Raw genomic sequence first — 13,004 nt, 5'->3', positions numbered from 1 at the left:
TGTGTGAGAAGAAGTTACAGGTGTAGATGTGCCACTGTTGACCAGCACATGCTTTTGTTACCTCTATTCATGTTGTTCAGGCCACAAAAAAAACATTTATACTGCAAACAGCAGTGACTATGGAAGAACATACTGCCCACTTGAGGCTTGTTACTGCTCTTCACATGGAGGCTGCAGCCCCTTTCATTTGCAAGAAGGTACTGTGCCCTAGCCCACTTCAGGCAATGTCCAGTGGAGTGATTTAAAGTGAGGATGAAAATGTTTAGCAGCTTTGGTCAAAGAACATGAAAACACTCACAGAATTTCCTTTGTGGGCCCAGCTGGGTAACTCACAGCTGGCAGACGCTGATGGACAATGGTGAGTCAGAAAATCTTCAGTCCACTCAGCCAAAAAAGCTAGATGAGGATGTCTTTCATTGGACTTGAGAGATGGGACAGTTCAGTCAGCAGAAAAGCTCTTTGCTAATATGAAACCTTGCTGACATAGCTCTGCTAGTACAAGTATAGCTGTGAAGATACTGTGGCATGGAAATATGCCTTGTTTTGCAGTTTGAAATCATCTGGAACTTTTACAAGATGCTTGAAATTTTCCTGTTACTCAGTCGTTCCCTGACACTCTCCATCACCAGTCTTACATCTGTGCTCATCTCATTCCTTTCTTCTTTCTAAACTCCTGTCAGGACCAGCACCTATGGTGCACCTCATTCATTGAAGGCTTCTCTCTCTACCTGGCACCACTCTTGAATGCACTAACCAAAACAGAGAATCATCGTAGAATCATCTAGGCTGGAAAAGACCTTCCAGATCATCAAGTCTAACCATCAACCTGATCTGTAGAGTCCCATTACTAATCCAGATCCCTGATTGCCACATCCACACATCTCTTAAATACTTCCAGTGATGGGGGCTCCCACACTGCCCTTGGCAGCCTGTTCCAGTGCTTGGCCACCCTCTGTGTGAAGAAATTCTTCCTAACGTCTGATCTACACCTCCCCTGGCGCACCCTGAGGCCATTTCTTCACATCCTATCTCTTGTCACTCGAGAAAGGAGTCCAATTAGCCATGGTGGCTACTTTATCAGACACGCTGGATTTTGGTCCATATTTTCCCTGTAATTTTTGTGCTCTACCATGGGTCTCTGCAGGTACAATTACACTAGACCAGTATAACATCTGATTAGCTCATGACATAAAACGCATCTGTGTAGTACAGCTTATTGATTGACAGTGGTAGAGGGATCTTCTGATATCATAAACATGCCTCAGATAGGAGGGTGCTGATGTGATTGTATTCTTTGCATCTATTGCCTGTCCTATGTGATGATGAAAAGGGATAATTATTACACTCGTATTAATAATTTAGGAAGCTAAGCAACAGCACCTGGAAATTAGGTGTCAGCTTTGCAAGATTTCCACAGAATGAATAAGGACGAAAAATAGGTCAGGCAAAGTTATACTTCTGTCATTTCAGAGAGGGGAAGAAAGTATTTTTAGCAAGAAGAAAATGCTGTCTGTGCCTAGCTATGCCACACAGGTAGGTACCCATAACAGATGAGCTTTATTACACACGACTGCTCCAGGCCTGACCAATTGCTGGCACTTTTTACAAACACGCTGCTGAAGTGTCTGCTGGTCTGTGTACTGGTGTTGGTAGTCTGCAGTGACATGCAGGGTCATCTTTGTCTTCTTTATTTGCTCAAGGGATATTGTAATTCCTCAGGGCTGTGTTCTGGCATGGATTTGCTTAGTTTCTGATAGTAATTTTCCAGAGCAAGCATCCTAAAACACTTCCTCAAAATTTATTTTTCCGCGCTTTCAGTACTGAAGAAAAAGAAACTACTTGAGGCGTATACTCCCATACGTACTCGTACTTTGTGAGACACAAAGGGCCTGTTAGCTCTACAGAAAGTTTGTGCTGATATACAGTTGAACAGATCGTGACCCACACAGCTTTAAAGAGCTGGAGTGCAACACTTGCTTTGCCATCTATTCTGCTGTAGCTTTTATTACTGGAATATTTCTCTCTTTCAGTTCTTAATTCCCTCTTCTCCCTTTAGGCTGACAGTGTGGACCGTAGGTCTTAAAAATTGCTTTCGATGGAGTGTTATTATTGTTTATATTTAAGAATACTGTTTTAAAACCTGAGGCCAAGTTGAAAAGAAGAGTTGCAATGTTGGGTGCATGTGTCTCGTGACAGTAATAACATTAAAAAGCAAAACTTCTGTTTATAAAAACACGTCATTAATATTCTAGCCAAAGAAGGACTGCTTTTAAAATTGAACACCTATGTTCTTAAAATACTCAATTCAGCTTGTGCTGTATGCTCTTCAGCGTATTGCAGTAGAATGTCTGTATAGTGGACAAATTAATTGGTCTGCCTTATGTGATATTTATTTTCCTGATTTTTTCAGAGGATCTTTGTTTCTGTTCCTTTTGAGCTTTGTGGGCAGTGGGACTGTTGTGGTCTGAAAAATAAGCTATCAAATTGCGTATTAGCAAACCAATTATTACCAAAATAGAAGCTGCATGTCTTCCTCGCTCTGCATTCATATCTACAAGAGCAGCACACCCATCGCTGGCAAAGTAGTTGGGAGCACCTCACAGGACACAGTAGACTCATATTCTGATGATCTGCATCAGTTTTATAGAGATCAAGGGTTGACAAGTCACATTTTTCATTCCAAAACATCCCAGTCATGCGAAGTTTGTATGTATACTGAGTGAATAAGCCAAACAAAGCCTGGTGTTGGGAGTGGTACCAGTGTAGTAAGCTTTTATTCTTTAAATAAAAAGGGGATGGCACAATGACTATGACTAGTTAGATCTCAAATACAAATGCAGTGTGGAGACAGACCATGTTAAGCAGGTAGGCCAACTCCTATTGTTCCATCTTTTCCTTGTAGAGGAGGTGACATCTTTCCTGGGGTAGGTGAGAGCATCACAGAGGGTTCTTTTTTTACTCTGCTCCATTACCTATAACAGTACAATCCACAGCTCCATCCAGAGTTATTTTTCTGTGCTCCAATGAGCTTCAGCCATTTTATATTTCATTCTTGAGTTTGTCATACCGCTTTGTGTTCTGGAAAGATATAATAGTATTGAGTCATATTGCTAAAAAAAAAAAAAAATCTTTTTCCTGCAGCTTTTGGATTTTACTATGGGGAAGTATAAGCCATTAGAAGCTCCTGTATTTCACAGCCGATATGTGCTTTTGCAGCTTCTTGATAGTTTTTCTGAACAGTAGGAAGCATTCTTCTGAAATGCCTTTTTTAAGTTTCTAGAAAGGGAGTTGGGTGCAAATTTTAGTTTCTCACCAGTATTTATTGGCCCTATGAATTAGCACTCAGTACTGGGTGGCATTATTGTAGTGGTACTATGAACATTTTTGTGATGTTTTATTACAGGAACTGGACGGTTAATTCATCCAGGAAATACCAATATTGTCTCAATGATACCTCGTTTTAGCATTTGATCAACTTCATCCCTTAGATCAATTTTCTGTGCTAATAGGGTTTGCATAAATACACTGGTACCTATGTTAATTACCTTCTGAATGCATTGCAGACTATTAAGCACTTAATCAAATTCCTTAGGATTATTGTCTTGCATCCTCTCTTGTAGACAGGTTTGTATACCAGTTTGATCATTTTTATCTGGGGAGTGCTTTTTAACCCAAGCACATATGGGACTTTTTGTTCTGCTGTTACAAATCCTGTGGAGGTACATCTGCTCTTAGGAGTGTGCCTTGCCACATGCACACAATTTGAAAGAGCATTAGGCCTTTTTAAAAAATTTTAAAGTAGGCCCCCCCCATAATATTTTTATATCCTTGATGTAATGACTCCACATTCCATTTCAGTAGCTATATTTCAGTTTGTTTCTGTTCATTTATTTACATAGCTGAAGAGCAAAAAAATTGCTTTTTTACTTTGTAAACATTTTAAATACCCTACAAAAATGCTATCTACCATAAATAGAGCATTTTCTGACTGTATGCTCATGCATTTGTTTTGGTCTTAAATTCCTTTCCAATTTGTTGTGAGTGCAATGCATTACTGCAAATTGCTTGCTTTTGGCAGGCATGACACTGACTCCCTTGTCCTGATCCCTTTCCTTGTGTTACGATCATTTTTACATCTGCTGCAAGTAAACTTTTCCCTCTGTTTAGCTACCCATACATTCTGCCTTCATATCTTGGTATGCTTTTTTACCTAGAAACACCATAGCTCCCTTCGTTCCTGTTAAATCCTGCTGTATGAAATTACTGCAGCCACTCAATGTGCACTGTTCGTAGCAGTGCCCAGCTTGCCTTATGTTCCTTGCCTCAGTTGCAGTCACAGTTTGTCCTCAAGTCTGTGTGGCAGGATCTGTGTCAAAAAGAAATGTGGCATTGTATGATGTCTTTCAGGACACGTGGTACTTTAAGCACCTCTAGCAACTTTAACCTGTGTTAAGAAAGGTGAAAAAGTGAATAGTTATAAGACATTAATATTTAAGGAACATAAATTATGCTTTTAAAATAGTGATACTAAAAAATGCCCAGTAAACAAGAAAATAGTACTGAAGTATTATCTGTCTTACAGCCTCGTCACTTCTAGAAAACCCATCTCATCAAATTCCTCTCTCATCTCTCGTATGATATTTTTTGGGTTGTCCTCTTTCTCAAATAAAGGGCACACGGCCAGCAATTCAGGCCTCTTACATGAGGGAGGTGACTTCTGGCATTATCACAGGTTGGATAAACAAGTGCGCTCTGTTTACGTGTTCTAAAATGTAAAAACAATCAGCAAGTAGTTAATGACAAATTGTTCATTTCACTTCACATCAGTGAACAGATAAGTCCTCTGTACAAACACAGACATTATTTAGTTTATGCAGCTTTTATATGAAATTACATTTATCTCCTATAAGCAATGGGCCCAGATTAAAGTGCATAGCAAATACAGAACTAGCCAAACAAAAATCCTTTTTTTGCAAATCAAAAGTCCATTTTGTTCCTTGAGCCTCTGCACATCTTCTGAGGCTATTTGTAATTGCACTTGCATAGCAGAGTTAAAAAGGGACTAATAGGATCCTGTAGGTTAACGGCTAATCTTGCTGTGTTATGATTCTGTATTTCCATCTTCAATTTTTATCTACTTTTTGTTTAAAACATTTATAGTTTATTTTCCAGAAAAGATTTATGCAATTAAGAAATCCTTGTGCTTCTAACAGAGATTATCCCCTGTCAGAAGCTGTCAAACCCACCACCTGCCATGATTTTGAGCCAAGCAATGATGGACAAAACTCCAGGGAAGACTACTTCTGGATCAGGTTTAGGGATGCTTTGTTGTTTTTCTGTCTTTACGGATCCCAGCTATCTGAATCTAAATTTTGTGAAGCTTTTATTTGATTTAAATATACAGGAGAAATTAGATAGAGCAACTTTCTGTTACTATTATTCATGAATTGCACTTACTTTCCTCTGTAATAAGAAAGCAATCATTGAAATCTGGGTTAATCCAAACTGGGAATCTCACAGGAGTGACCCACATAGTATAAAATCCACTCTGTTCCCTTCTCGCTAGGTTAAACATGGTGTTGTCCCAGTTGTCTGGATTCTTCAAGAACTGAACGGGTCCTGGGAAATCTCTGAGTCAGTTATCTCTGAAACCTGAGCTAGATGAGGCACTCAGAGAGTGGAAGAAAAAATGTAGGGAATTCCTTCTAAATCTGAGCTGTTAACCGTGTGAACAGTTGGAGTAAGCAAGGGCACAAGACTTCAGTTGTGAGCTTGCTTGGTAAAACAGCAAGGAGTTTGGGTCCTTACTGTTGCATGACTTAGGGATATTTGTATTCCTCTTCCCTGATGACGTTTTGTGGCAATCCTGGAAAATTTTGTAGCTTCACAAAACAAAAGCTTCAGAGGCTGTCAAAGGCGTATGCTGCCTATTTCTGTTAGGTAACACTAAAATAAGAAGCCAGAGGTTGTTGGCTGTTTTCACAGGGGAGGTTGGTAGTCTTAATAGCTGCATCCTGACCCTGCTGGAGTCACATAGCTGGGCTTGCACACTGTTAAGCACAGGTCTGGGCATGCATTTAAGCCCAGGCTTGCCTCCAAAGCTTGGTGTTTACACATTAGCCTGTGCTCAGGAATAAAGCTTTGTCTGATCTCTTAAACACTAGCACAGCACTTTAGCACAGGCTGGTGCTGTCATTCCTGTGCCAGTCATAAGCAGAGTCACATTGCTTTCCAGACCACAGAGATATCCCAGCCCTGGTTCTTTGTCATCGTGTGTGGATGTTTCCCGTTTGCAGCCAGGCTAGCAGCCACCTGGACAGGCAAGCGGTGAGAACTGGAGCTCGGCAGGGGTAACCCTGCCCTGAGACCCCCAGCACTGCAGGACAATGCCAAGGGGTTCGAAAGCTGTGTGGCCGTAAAAGGATTTCCCAGGTGTCAGAGAGCCCTGGAAAGGGTACAGATGTGTAGACAGCTGGGAATTACCTTATTTCTCCCCAACACAGGGAAGGGCAGGCAGAGAAAAGGGCATGGCTGGAGTGCTGCTGCATTCTGCAGATCCCCTGGGCCCGCTGCAACTAAAACACCTGTGATTTGCTCCTGGGGTCCAATCTGCTGTCTGCTGCACAGGGAATCAAGTTATGCTGGCGGGCCCATCCACCCTCTAGGGGGATGGACTGGGCACCGTGGCAGTCCTGTGGGGTGAGCCTGGGGGTGTCCAAACAGGCACACCAAGCAGCCACTGCACTTTGCTGTGCTTGGGTCTTAGCAGCAAGGTGCTGCGATGCCCAGGTGTTCTGAGGCAGAAAATCCCTTCTCAGTGCCCAGCCTGCTTCTCTGAGCATGGAGGGGGAGGCTGGAGGGAAGGACAGCGTGATGGAAATGCCGCGTCAAATTTGAGATGTACAAATTTGGGTTGACCCGTTTAACGAACAAGCTCAAAAACTAGCAACTTGTATGGAACTGGAAAATTAAGTGGGTCAGCACAATGATGATGAGTGATCTGTGAGACAGTTTTGTTTAGAGTCCAAGTACTCTCTGCATTTATTTTCTGGCAAACGGTTATACATTGTCCTGGATAATCCTTCGTTTTTTATTTGAGTGTTTCGAGTATATCTGCCTCCCTTATTTGTAACTCTCCATCCCTAGTTGCAAATAAAGCTGATAAAAATAACATGTTGGTGACAGCTTACAGAGTGAAGTGCAAGTGGTGGTGTGTGTGTATGTCCATGTGTGTCTTCCAGAAGTGCCACAGCACATACCATATGAGTGCTGCTGATATGAATGTACTTGCAATGTACTGAGAGGAGGATGCAATGATTAACATTAGTTTTTGTCTAGAAGTATTGCAATAAAAAATCAGGTAAGTAATGGAGTGTTAAATGTAGCATGCTCCAAAGACTACAGAACATGCACTACTGCATTTGCCATATTTTCTAGTCAAGGTTAAGCATAGGAATCACACTTATAGTAATAGTTTCCTGCATCTGTGCAAATGCTTTTAGCATACTCTAGGATAAGTAGGCTTCAGGAAAGTAATGCGAAATGTAGAATTTACAGAGCTGGTAACGTTCCAAGAATATCAAATGCTTATTGAGAAAATAAGTAAGAGTTTCTGTATATATTTGGGTAATCCCAAAAGGACTAATGGGGAATAGAATTCCTTCTAAATTAGATTCTATGGGCTTTGGGCTCCTAAAAAAATCATCTAGCTTTCCACGTCCCATTGCAGTACATACTATGTTAGGTACAATGGAGAAACATATTTCAGACAATCTTCTGCTCTGATGCACAGGATTTGCCACTTGTTCAGATATTTCATGCCTTGATCGCTACTGATACTGCTCCAGATGCACACACTAGCAGAAGCATGAATGAGACTCACTGAGAATGATTTCATGCGTTCTTTGGGAGGAGCTTTAATTTTTTAGTGTTGAAAAATTACTGATCACATCTGAGTGTCATTTATAGACCTTTGTGGGCATTAACTAGATCCGTTTGCCTCTTCTATCTGGTTGTCTAGTATGTACGTGGAGCCAGTTATGCTGTAACAGCAAAATCCCTCTTTGGGGCTGAGGTGATCAGCGGAGTGGTTTCAGTGACTGCTTGGCTCTTCTGCTCTAAACACTCACCTCCTGTGCATTGGGACTGCTCTACACCATAATCATGTATTGGTTTTGACTGTGTTGTTTTGTTTTGTTTTTTCCTCTGTCAGACTCCTCTCACTGGAGATTTGTTTTCCAGTTTTGGTACGCAATAACATCCTTAGCTACAATGATTGCATTAAGACTTGCATTTTTGAAACGTTCTGCATATTTTTATAGGAACGTGCAAGCAATTGAAAAGGTACATGAGCTGAGACAATTCTGAGCTGCATACATACATAAAAGCCAAAAGCTTAGAGTGTATTTCTTGATTTTCATGTCTTGTGAAAGAGGCAGTTGAGAGAAGACCTCTGTATTATCATGTATTATGCTTTTTACTTGTCATATCTTCAGTATTATATTAAAAACCATGGTTCAGAACCCCTGACCTAGACCTACAGACATGAGAGAAAAAAAAAAAAAAGAAAAAGCATTAGCTGTTTGTCACAGTTAAAAATCTCATTGAAATGCTTGTATTGTGGGAATCCAAGGCCCTAACACAGCTGTGTTGAAAACAGCACGGTGAATTTTTCAAAGACCTTCAACTGCAAAATCAGCATTCTTGTGACCTCTGAGGTCTGGCTGTTATTTAGTGAGTTGAAGTCAAGGCGTTTTTTATGTGTTCTTAAAGGTTTTTAAATAATATAGGATTGTGATCCTCAGTTTTGTCCCTCCTGTTCCTCTGTATTACAACAGAAGTTTTGGGGGACAGAATGACCTGGGTGGGGGGAAGGCTAGAAGCTCAGATTTTCTACCCAGGCGCTTCAGTCTAAATGTTATTCTCCTCACTTAATCACCAAATCACACAACCAAGCTGCTGTTGTGTAGGTAAAGTAAAAAAAAAAAAAAAAAAAAAAAAAAAAAAAAAAAGTTTTATTTATATGTTTTGTCTTGTTTTGTTTTTCTACTTTGAAGATCATAGCTTTATTTTCCTAATTGTCTGTGAGAAATAAGTTTCAAAATGCTTGCTGACATTTCAAGGAGCCTGATGTCCATGCTATGCCGATGCTGAGTTTCTATTTAATGTGAAATCCCATGTAAACCCATTGTGACTTTGGTGGTTTAGTAAATCTGATACCTAGATAAACCCTTATATTGTTTTTCCTACTGATGCCATTACCGGAGCTCGTTGGGTCAGCCGACAGAAAGGCAGCTCGGTGTCTCCCAAGCGAGGACCCTGGTGTAACAGAGCAGCAAGTGAGATGGTTCAAGGCAGTGAGTGCTAAGCAATGCGACGTGCCAGTGTGTGTAACGCCAGGATATCCCGATGCAGTGCGAGTTGCTAGGCAGTGAGCTGACAGCCTGCTATCGCAAGCTCCTGACAAATGGCATGTTTCTTGACATGCTTTCTTAGGATGCAAAAAAAAAAAAAAAAGCATCCATGTAAATAGGCAGGGGCAGAGGGTTTTTTCCCAGAAAGTTACTGCCTGATACAATTTCACCGTTTTTTCCTTTTCCCATCCCTTCATCTTTCGGTAATTCCAGGGTTGATTCTTCTTTGACCAAACACACAAAGGGAGCAAAACCAATAATTAAAAATCATGTGGAAAATACTTTGAGATTGTAAATGGAGAAGAAAGGTGATTACAAGCTCTCTCCCATTTTTAATACTCCCCTCAGAATCTAGGTTTGCAAATTCAGGATACTTGGAAGCTCTGCAGATGTTGCAAGGAAGAGGGAGGAAAGCGGTAGCGCTGCTTAGCATGATTCTTTTGCACCTTTTAATTGCCAGATGTAACCTAGATAGCAGGCGGCTGCTCAGTGAAGGATTTCTTCTACATCTATAGTTTCTCCCCACTTTGCATGAATGTGTAGGAGGGGGGATTAGTGCATAGCCATATGGGAGGGAGCTAACAGCAGTACAGTTTCTTACTGAGCTGTGCTGCAGGAGTGGTACAGACAGCGGAGGGAGCAGGAAATGGTGGAGGAGGGGAGAGGACTCCACTGACTCTTAATGGAAGTGATGCAGAATTCCCCCAAGATCTGGGGCTGAGGATTTGAAGGCTCTGACCCTTCTACATGCCTTGCAGACCCAAACTAGAGAGGCACTTTTCAGTAATTTATCAATGCAAACTGCAGAATGTTTTTTCCTACTTTGTGGGATTTTCCACTGGGCAAGAAGAAGAAGGATGCGCATTACTTAATGGGAAACTGAGAGGACAGTAGTCTGGCATCTCTTCTGTAAATCAGCAGGCCGGATCATAGCTTTCTGTTCATAAATGAAAGTTGGGGATCAGCAACTCCTAAAGACATAACATCCCTCCTTCCTGGGTACCAAGAGCCTGGAAGCTCGTGAAAGGTAGGGGAGGGGCAAATGGTAGGGGAGGGCATGGGTTGTGTGGGAGCAAGCCAGGACTTTATAATGTCCCTGGTTCCTTTTTCCAATCTCAAATCCTCTGCTACAGTATTTCTGAGGCAGCTGCAGGCTTAATGACCTAGCATTCAAACAGTGACCTGTTTGCTTGGTAGTTTAAGAAAGCTGTCATTTCATCAGAATTCATGCTTCTGCCCAGAACTCACACGGGATGTAAAAACCCCGACACCCAAATCATCCCCTGCTTTTCATCTATAGAAGGAAATCTCAGTGACACAGTTCTTCAGATCGCCTCAGATCAGCGAGAAGGAGATGTCCCACTGAAATCTGGCATATCCTCTGGGATCTGTGGGAGTCAAGGACAGCTTTCCCCAGCAGGCTGCTTTTCCTGTCAGCTCCCTAGCTGCATGTTCTTTCTCTGAGACACTACATGGGAACTATGCAGAAGAGATAATACAGTCCTCTGCCAATTAATTTTCCTGGCACGTTTCCATGGGCCTGAAGAGCAGAAAGCATGTGCAGATGTAGGAGGCGAGATCTGGCCCTGCGTATTTTCCTGAAAAGCAAGCTCTACTCTGCACAGCTGTTGGTGGCTCTCTCCCTTTATATTTTTACTAACAAAACAGAAGTAGAAATCATGTTTTTCTTAAGGATGTTTCTTATGCTATTATGCACGTCCTGTTATTGTTTTGCAAGTGTTGCCTGCTTTATCACACTCTGGCATTTTTATTCCTTTTATTCTTACAGGTCAGTAAACCAGCTAGTAAGTCTAATTGCCCTCATTCTGTTCTGCTGCTTTTGACAGATAAGAGCTGCAAACTGGGTAATATCCTGTCAGTGTACTTCAAACCTCCTGCCTTATAATCATCCATCCAACCTGCTGCCTTTTCTTATGGCTCATTGTGCAGCAATTGGTTTAAATACCTGACTCTAGTTACTTAATAGAATAGAAGGAAACCATCAGAGGAAATAGATTAAATTGAAATGGAAAGGTCTTTAAAGATGTTTCCCACCTGTGTGAATCCAAACCACAAGCACTTAACTCAAATAGGATTCAACAATAAAAGGGAGAAACAGAAGAACTTAATTTTTAAGATCCTTTCTTAAGGTCCTTTATCCAAACACACATTGACATAAACCTCACATATGCACATTTGTTCCCTCTGTCACAAAACAAAATCAGTACAGTCTGACTTTTTAATAATGTACTATAAATAGCTGGTAGTAAAAACAACGAACAGAACCAAGGACTGTTATTCTTGAGGACCTTCTCTGTCTCCAGCAGTAGCCTAAATTTAATGCTTCAGCAGAAGGCAGCATACCTGAACGTTATGCAAAATATATAAAGGAGAGGAATTTCTCCTGTCAGTGATCAGTTTATGCTGCAAAGCATCTCTGACACTAATGCTTGCAGTTGTTCCCTCTGTAAGCATGTTGCTATTATACATGCACTTCTAATCCTTAAAAATAAAAATCTTTTAAGCTATTTGTTTCGTTTGCTCAACTATTTGTCCTAGAGCGCAGAGTTCTGGAGCCAAAGAAGTGGAACGTTGCATTAACATGCACCTGGGGAGAGTTCATGCAAAATTTTGTTGTCTTTTCATTTGGCAAGGTGTTTTCTCTTTCTCACACTTTGTGACAGGTAATGAGATGTGTTTCATTTGCTTCCCAGCTTCAGCTATGTGCGCCTGCTGTGTAGGGATGTAGTGAGGTTTCCTTTAGGATTCACACTGCCTGACCTCTCTTCCCAAGAGGTAAGATGAAAGCCTTCACACCCAGCTGCTGGTCTCAGCCTCAGTCAAGCTGGGAAGCTGCCGTGGAAGCAGAGGAGCTTTGCTGCCGTGCTGGCCTGCAGAAAGCAGAGCACGGCAGGACTGGGGAGAACAAGGCCTTGACTGGGGGAATTATGGTGGCATGGGCAGGCTGGGGAGTAAGTTCTCCTGAAGGGACACGTGCTGCCTCTTTCCACAGCTGGCCCACGATGCTGCTGTAGGAGATCTGTAATACTGTATGCTGCTGAAAGCATTGTGCGCTTTCTCATCTTTGGAGTGGAAACTGTCGTTTGATGTATATTTGTGTACCCTTGAGTGCATTGCCCTGCTGGTTTCACTGAATGATGAAGATGACTATGCAGATAAGACATTTGTGTCTCATTCTCATTTGTAGATCAAAGCACTTATACATGTATACACGAGTTTTAGTTTCTCTTGTTTTACAGTCTTCTTTTAGGGCATTGCTCTTGTGGCTCTTCTAGGTTCTTCTTCCTAATCCTCTTTTATTTAATATTTTTTAAGCCAGAAGCCAAAATGCACAATATATTCAAGCTAAGAATCTACTGCTGAAAGTACGGTTGGATTTTCTATGTTTTCTGTATCCAGTGTTTAGTTACACTGCACTAGTATTGTGTACCGCTTTTGTTGGACTGTGCCCATAACTGAGGTCCGTTACATGCTTGATTTTCAGTTCATCTTCTAAAAATCCTCTCCCCCCCCCCCCCCCCCCCCCCGAACTCTGCATTTCATCCTGCTGCTCTTATCTCCATAAAAGCC

At 41.5% G+C, this 13,004-nt stretch overlaps 1 protein-coding gene across 3 annotated transcripts in view; it reads left to right on the top strand.

Moving 5' to 3' along the window:
- Positions 1-13,004, top strand: part of RALGPS2 (Ral GEF with PH domain and SH3 binding motif 2) — a 139,469-nt gene that overhangs the window by 1,026 nt on the left and 125,439 nt on the right. Inside the window, exon 1 of one of the 3 annotated variants that reach the window (XM_084528652.1) lies at positions 10,422-10,440. The exons of the other annotated variants lie outside the window; for them this stretch is intronic. The gene's annotated coding sequence lies outside the window, so the exon portion shown is untranslated. Of the gene's footprint in view, positions 1-10,421; positions 10,441-13,004 lie in introns of those variants that run through there. 3 annotated transcript variants of the gene reach the window in all.

This window comes from Aythya ferina, assembly GCF_964211825.1.
Source record: "Aythya ferina genome assembly, chromosome: 8".
NCBI lineage: Eukaryota > Metazoa > Chordata > Aves > Anseriformes > Anatidae > Aythya > Aythya ferina.
The sequence above is the reverse complement of the archived record's forward strand: the minus strand, read 5'-3'. Positions and strand labels throughout refer to the sequence as shown.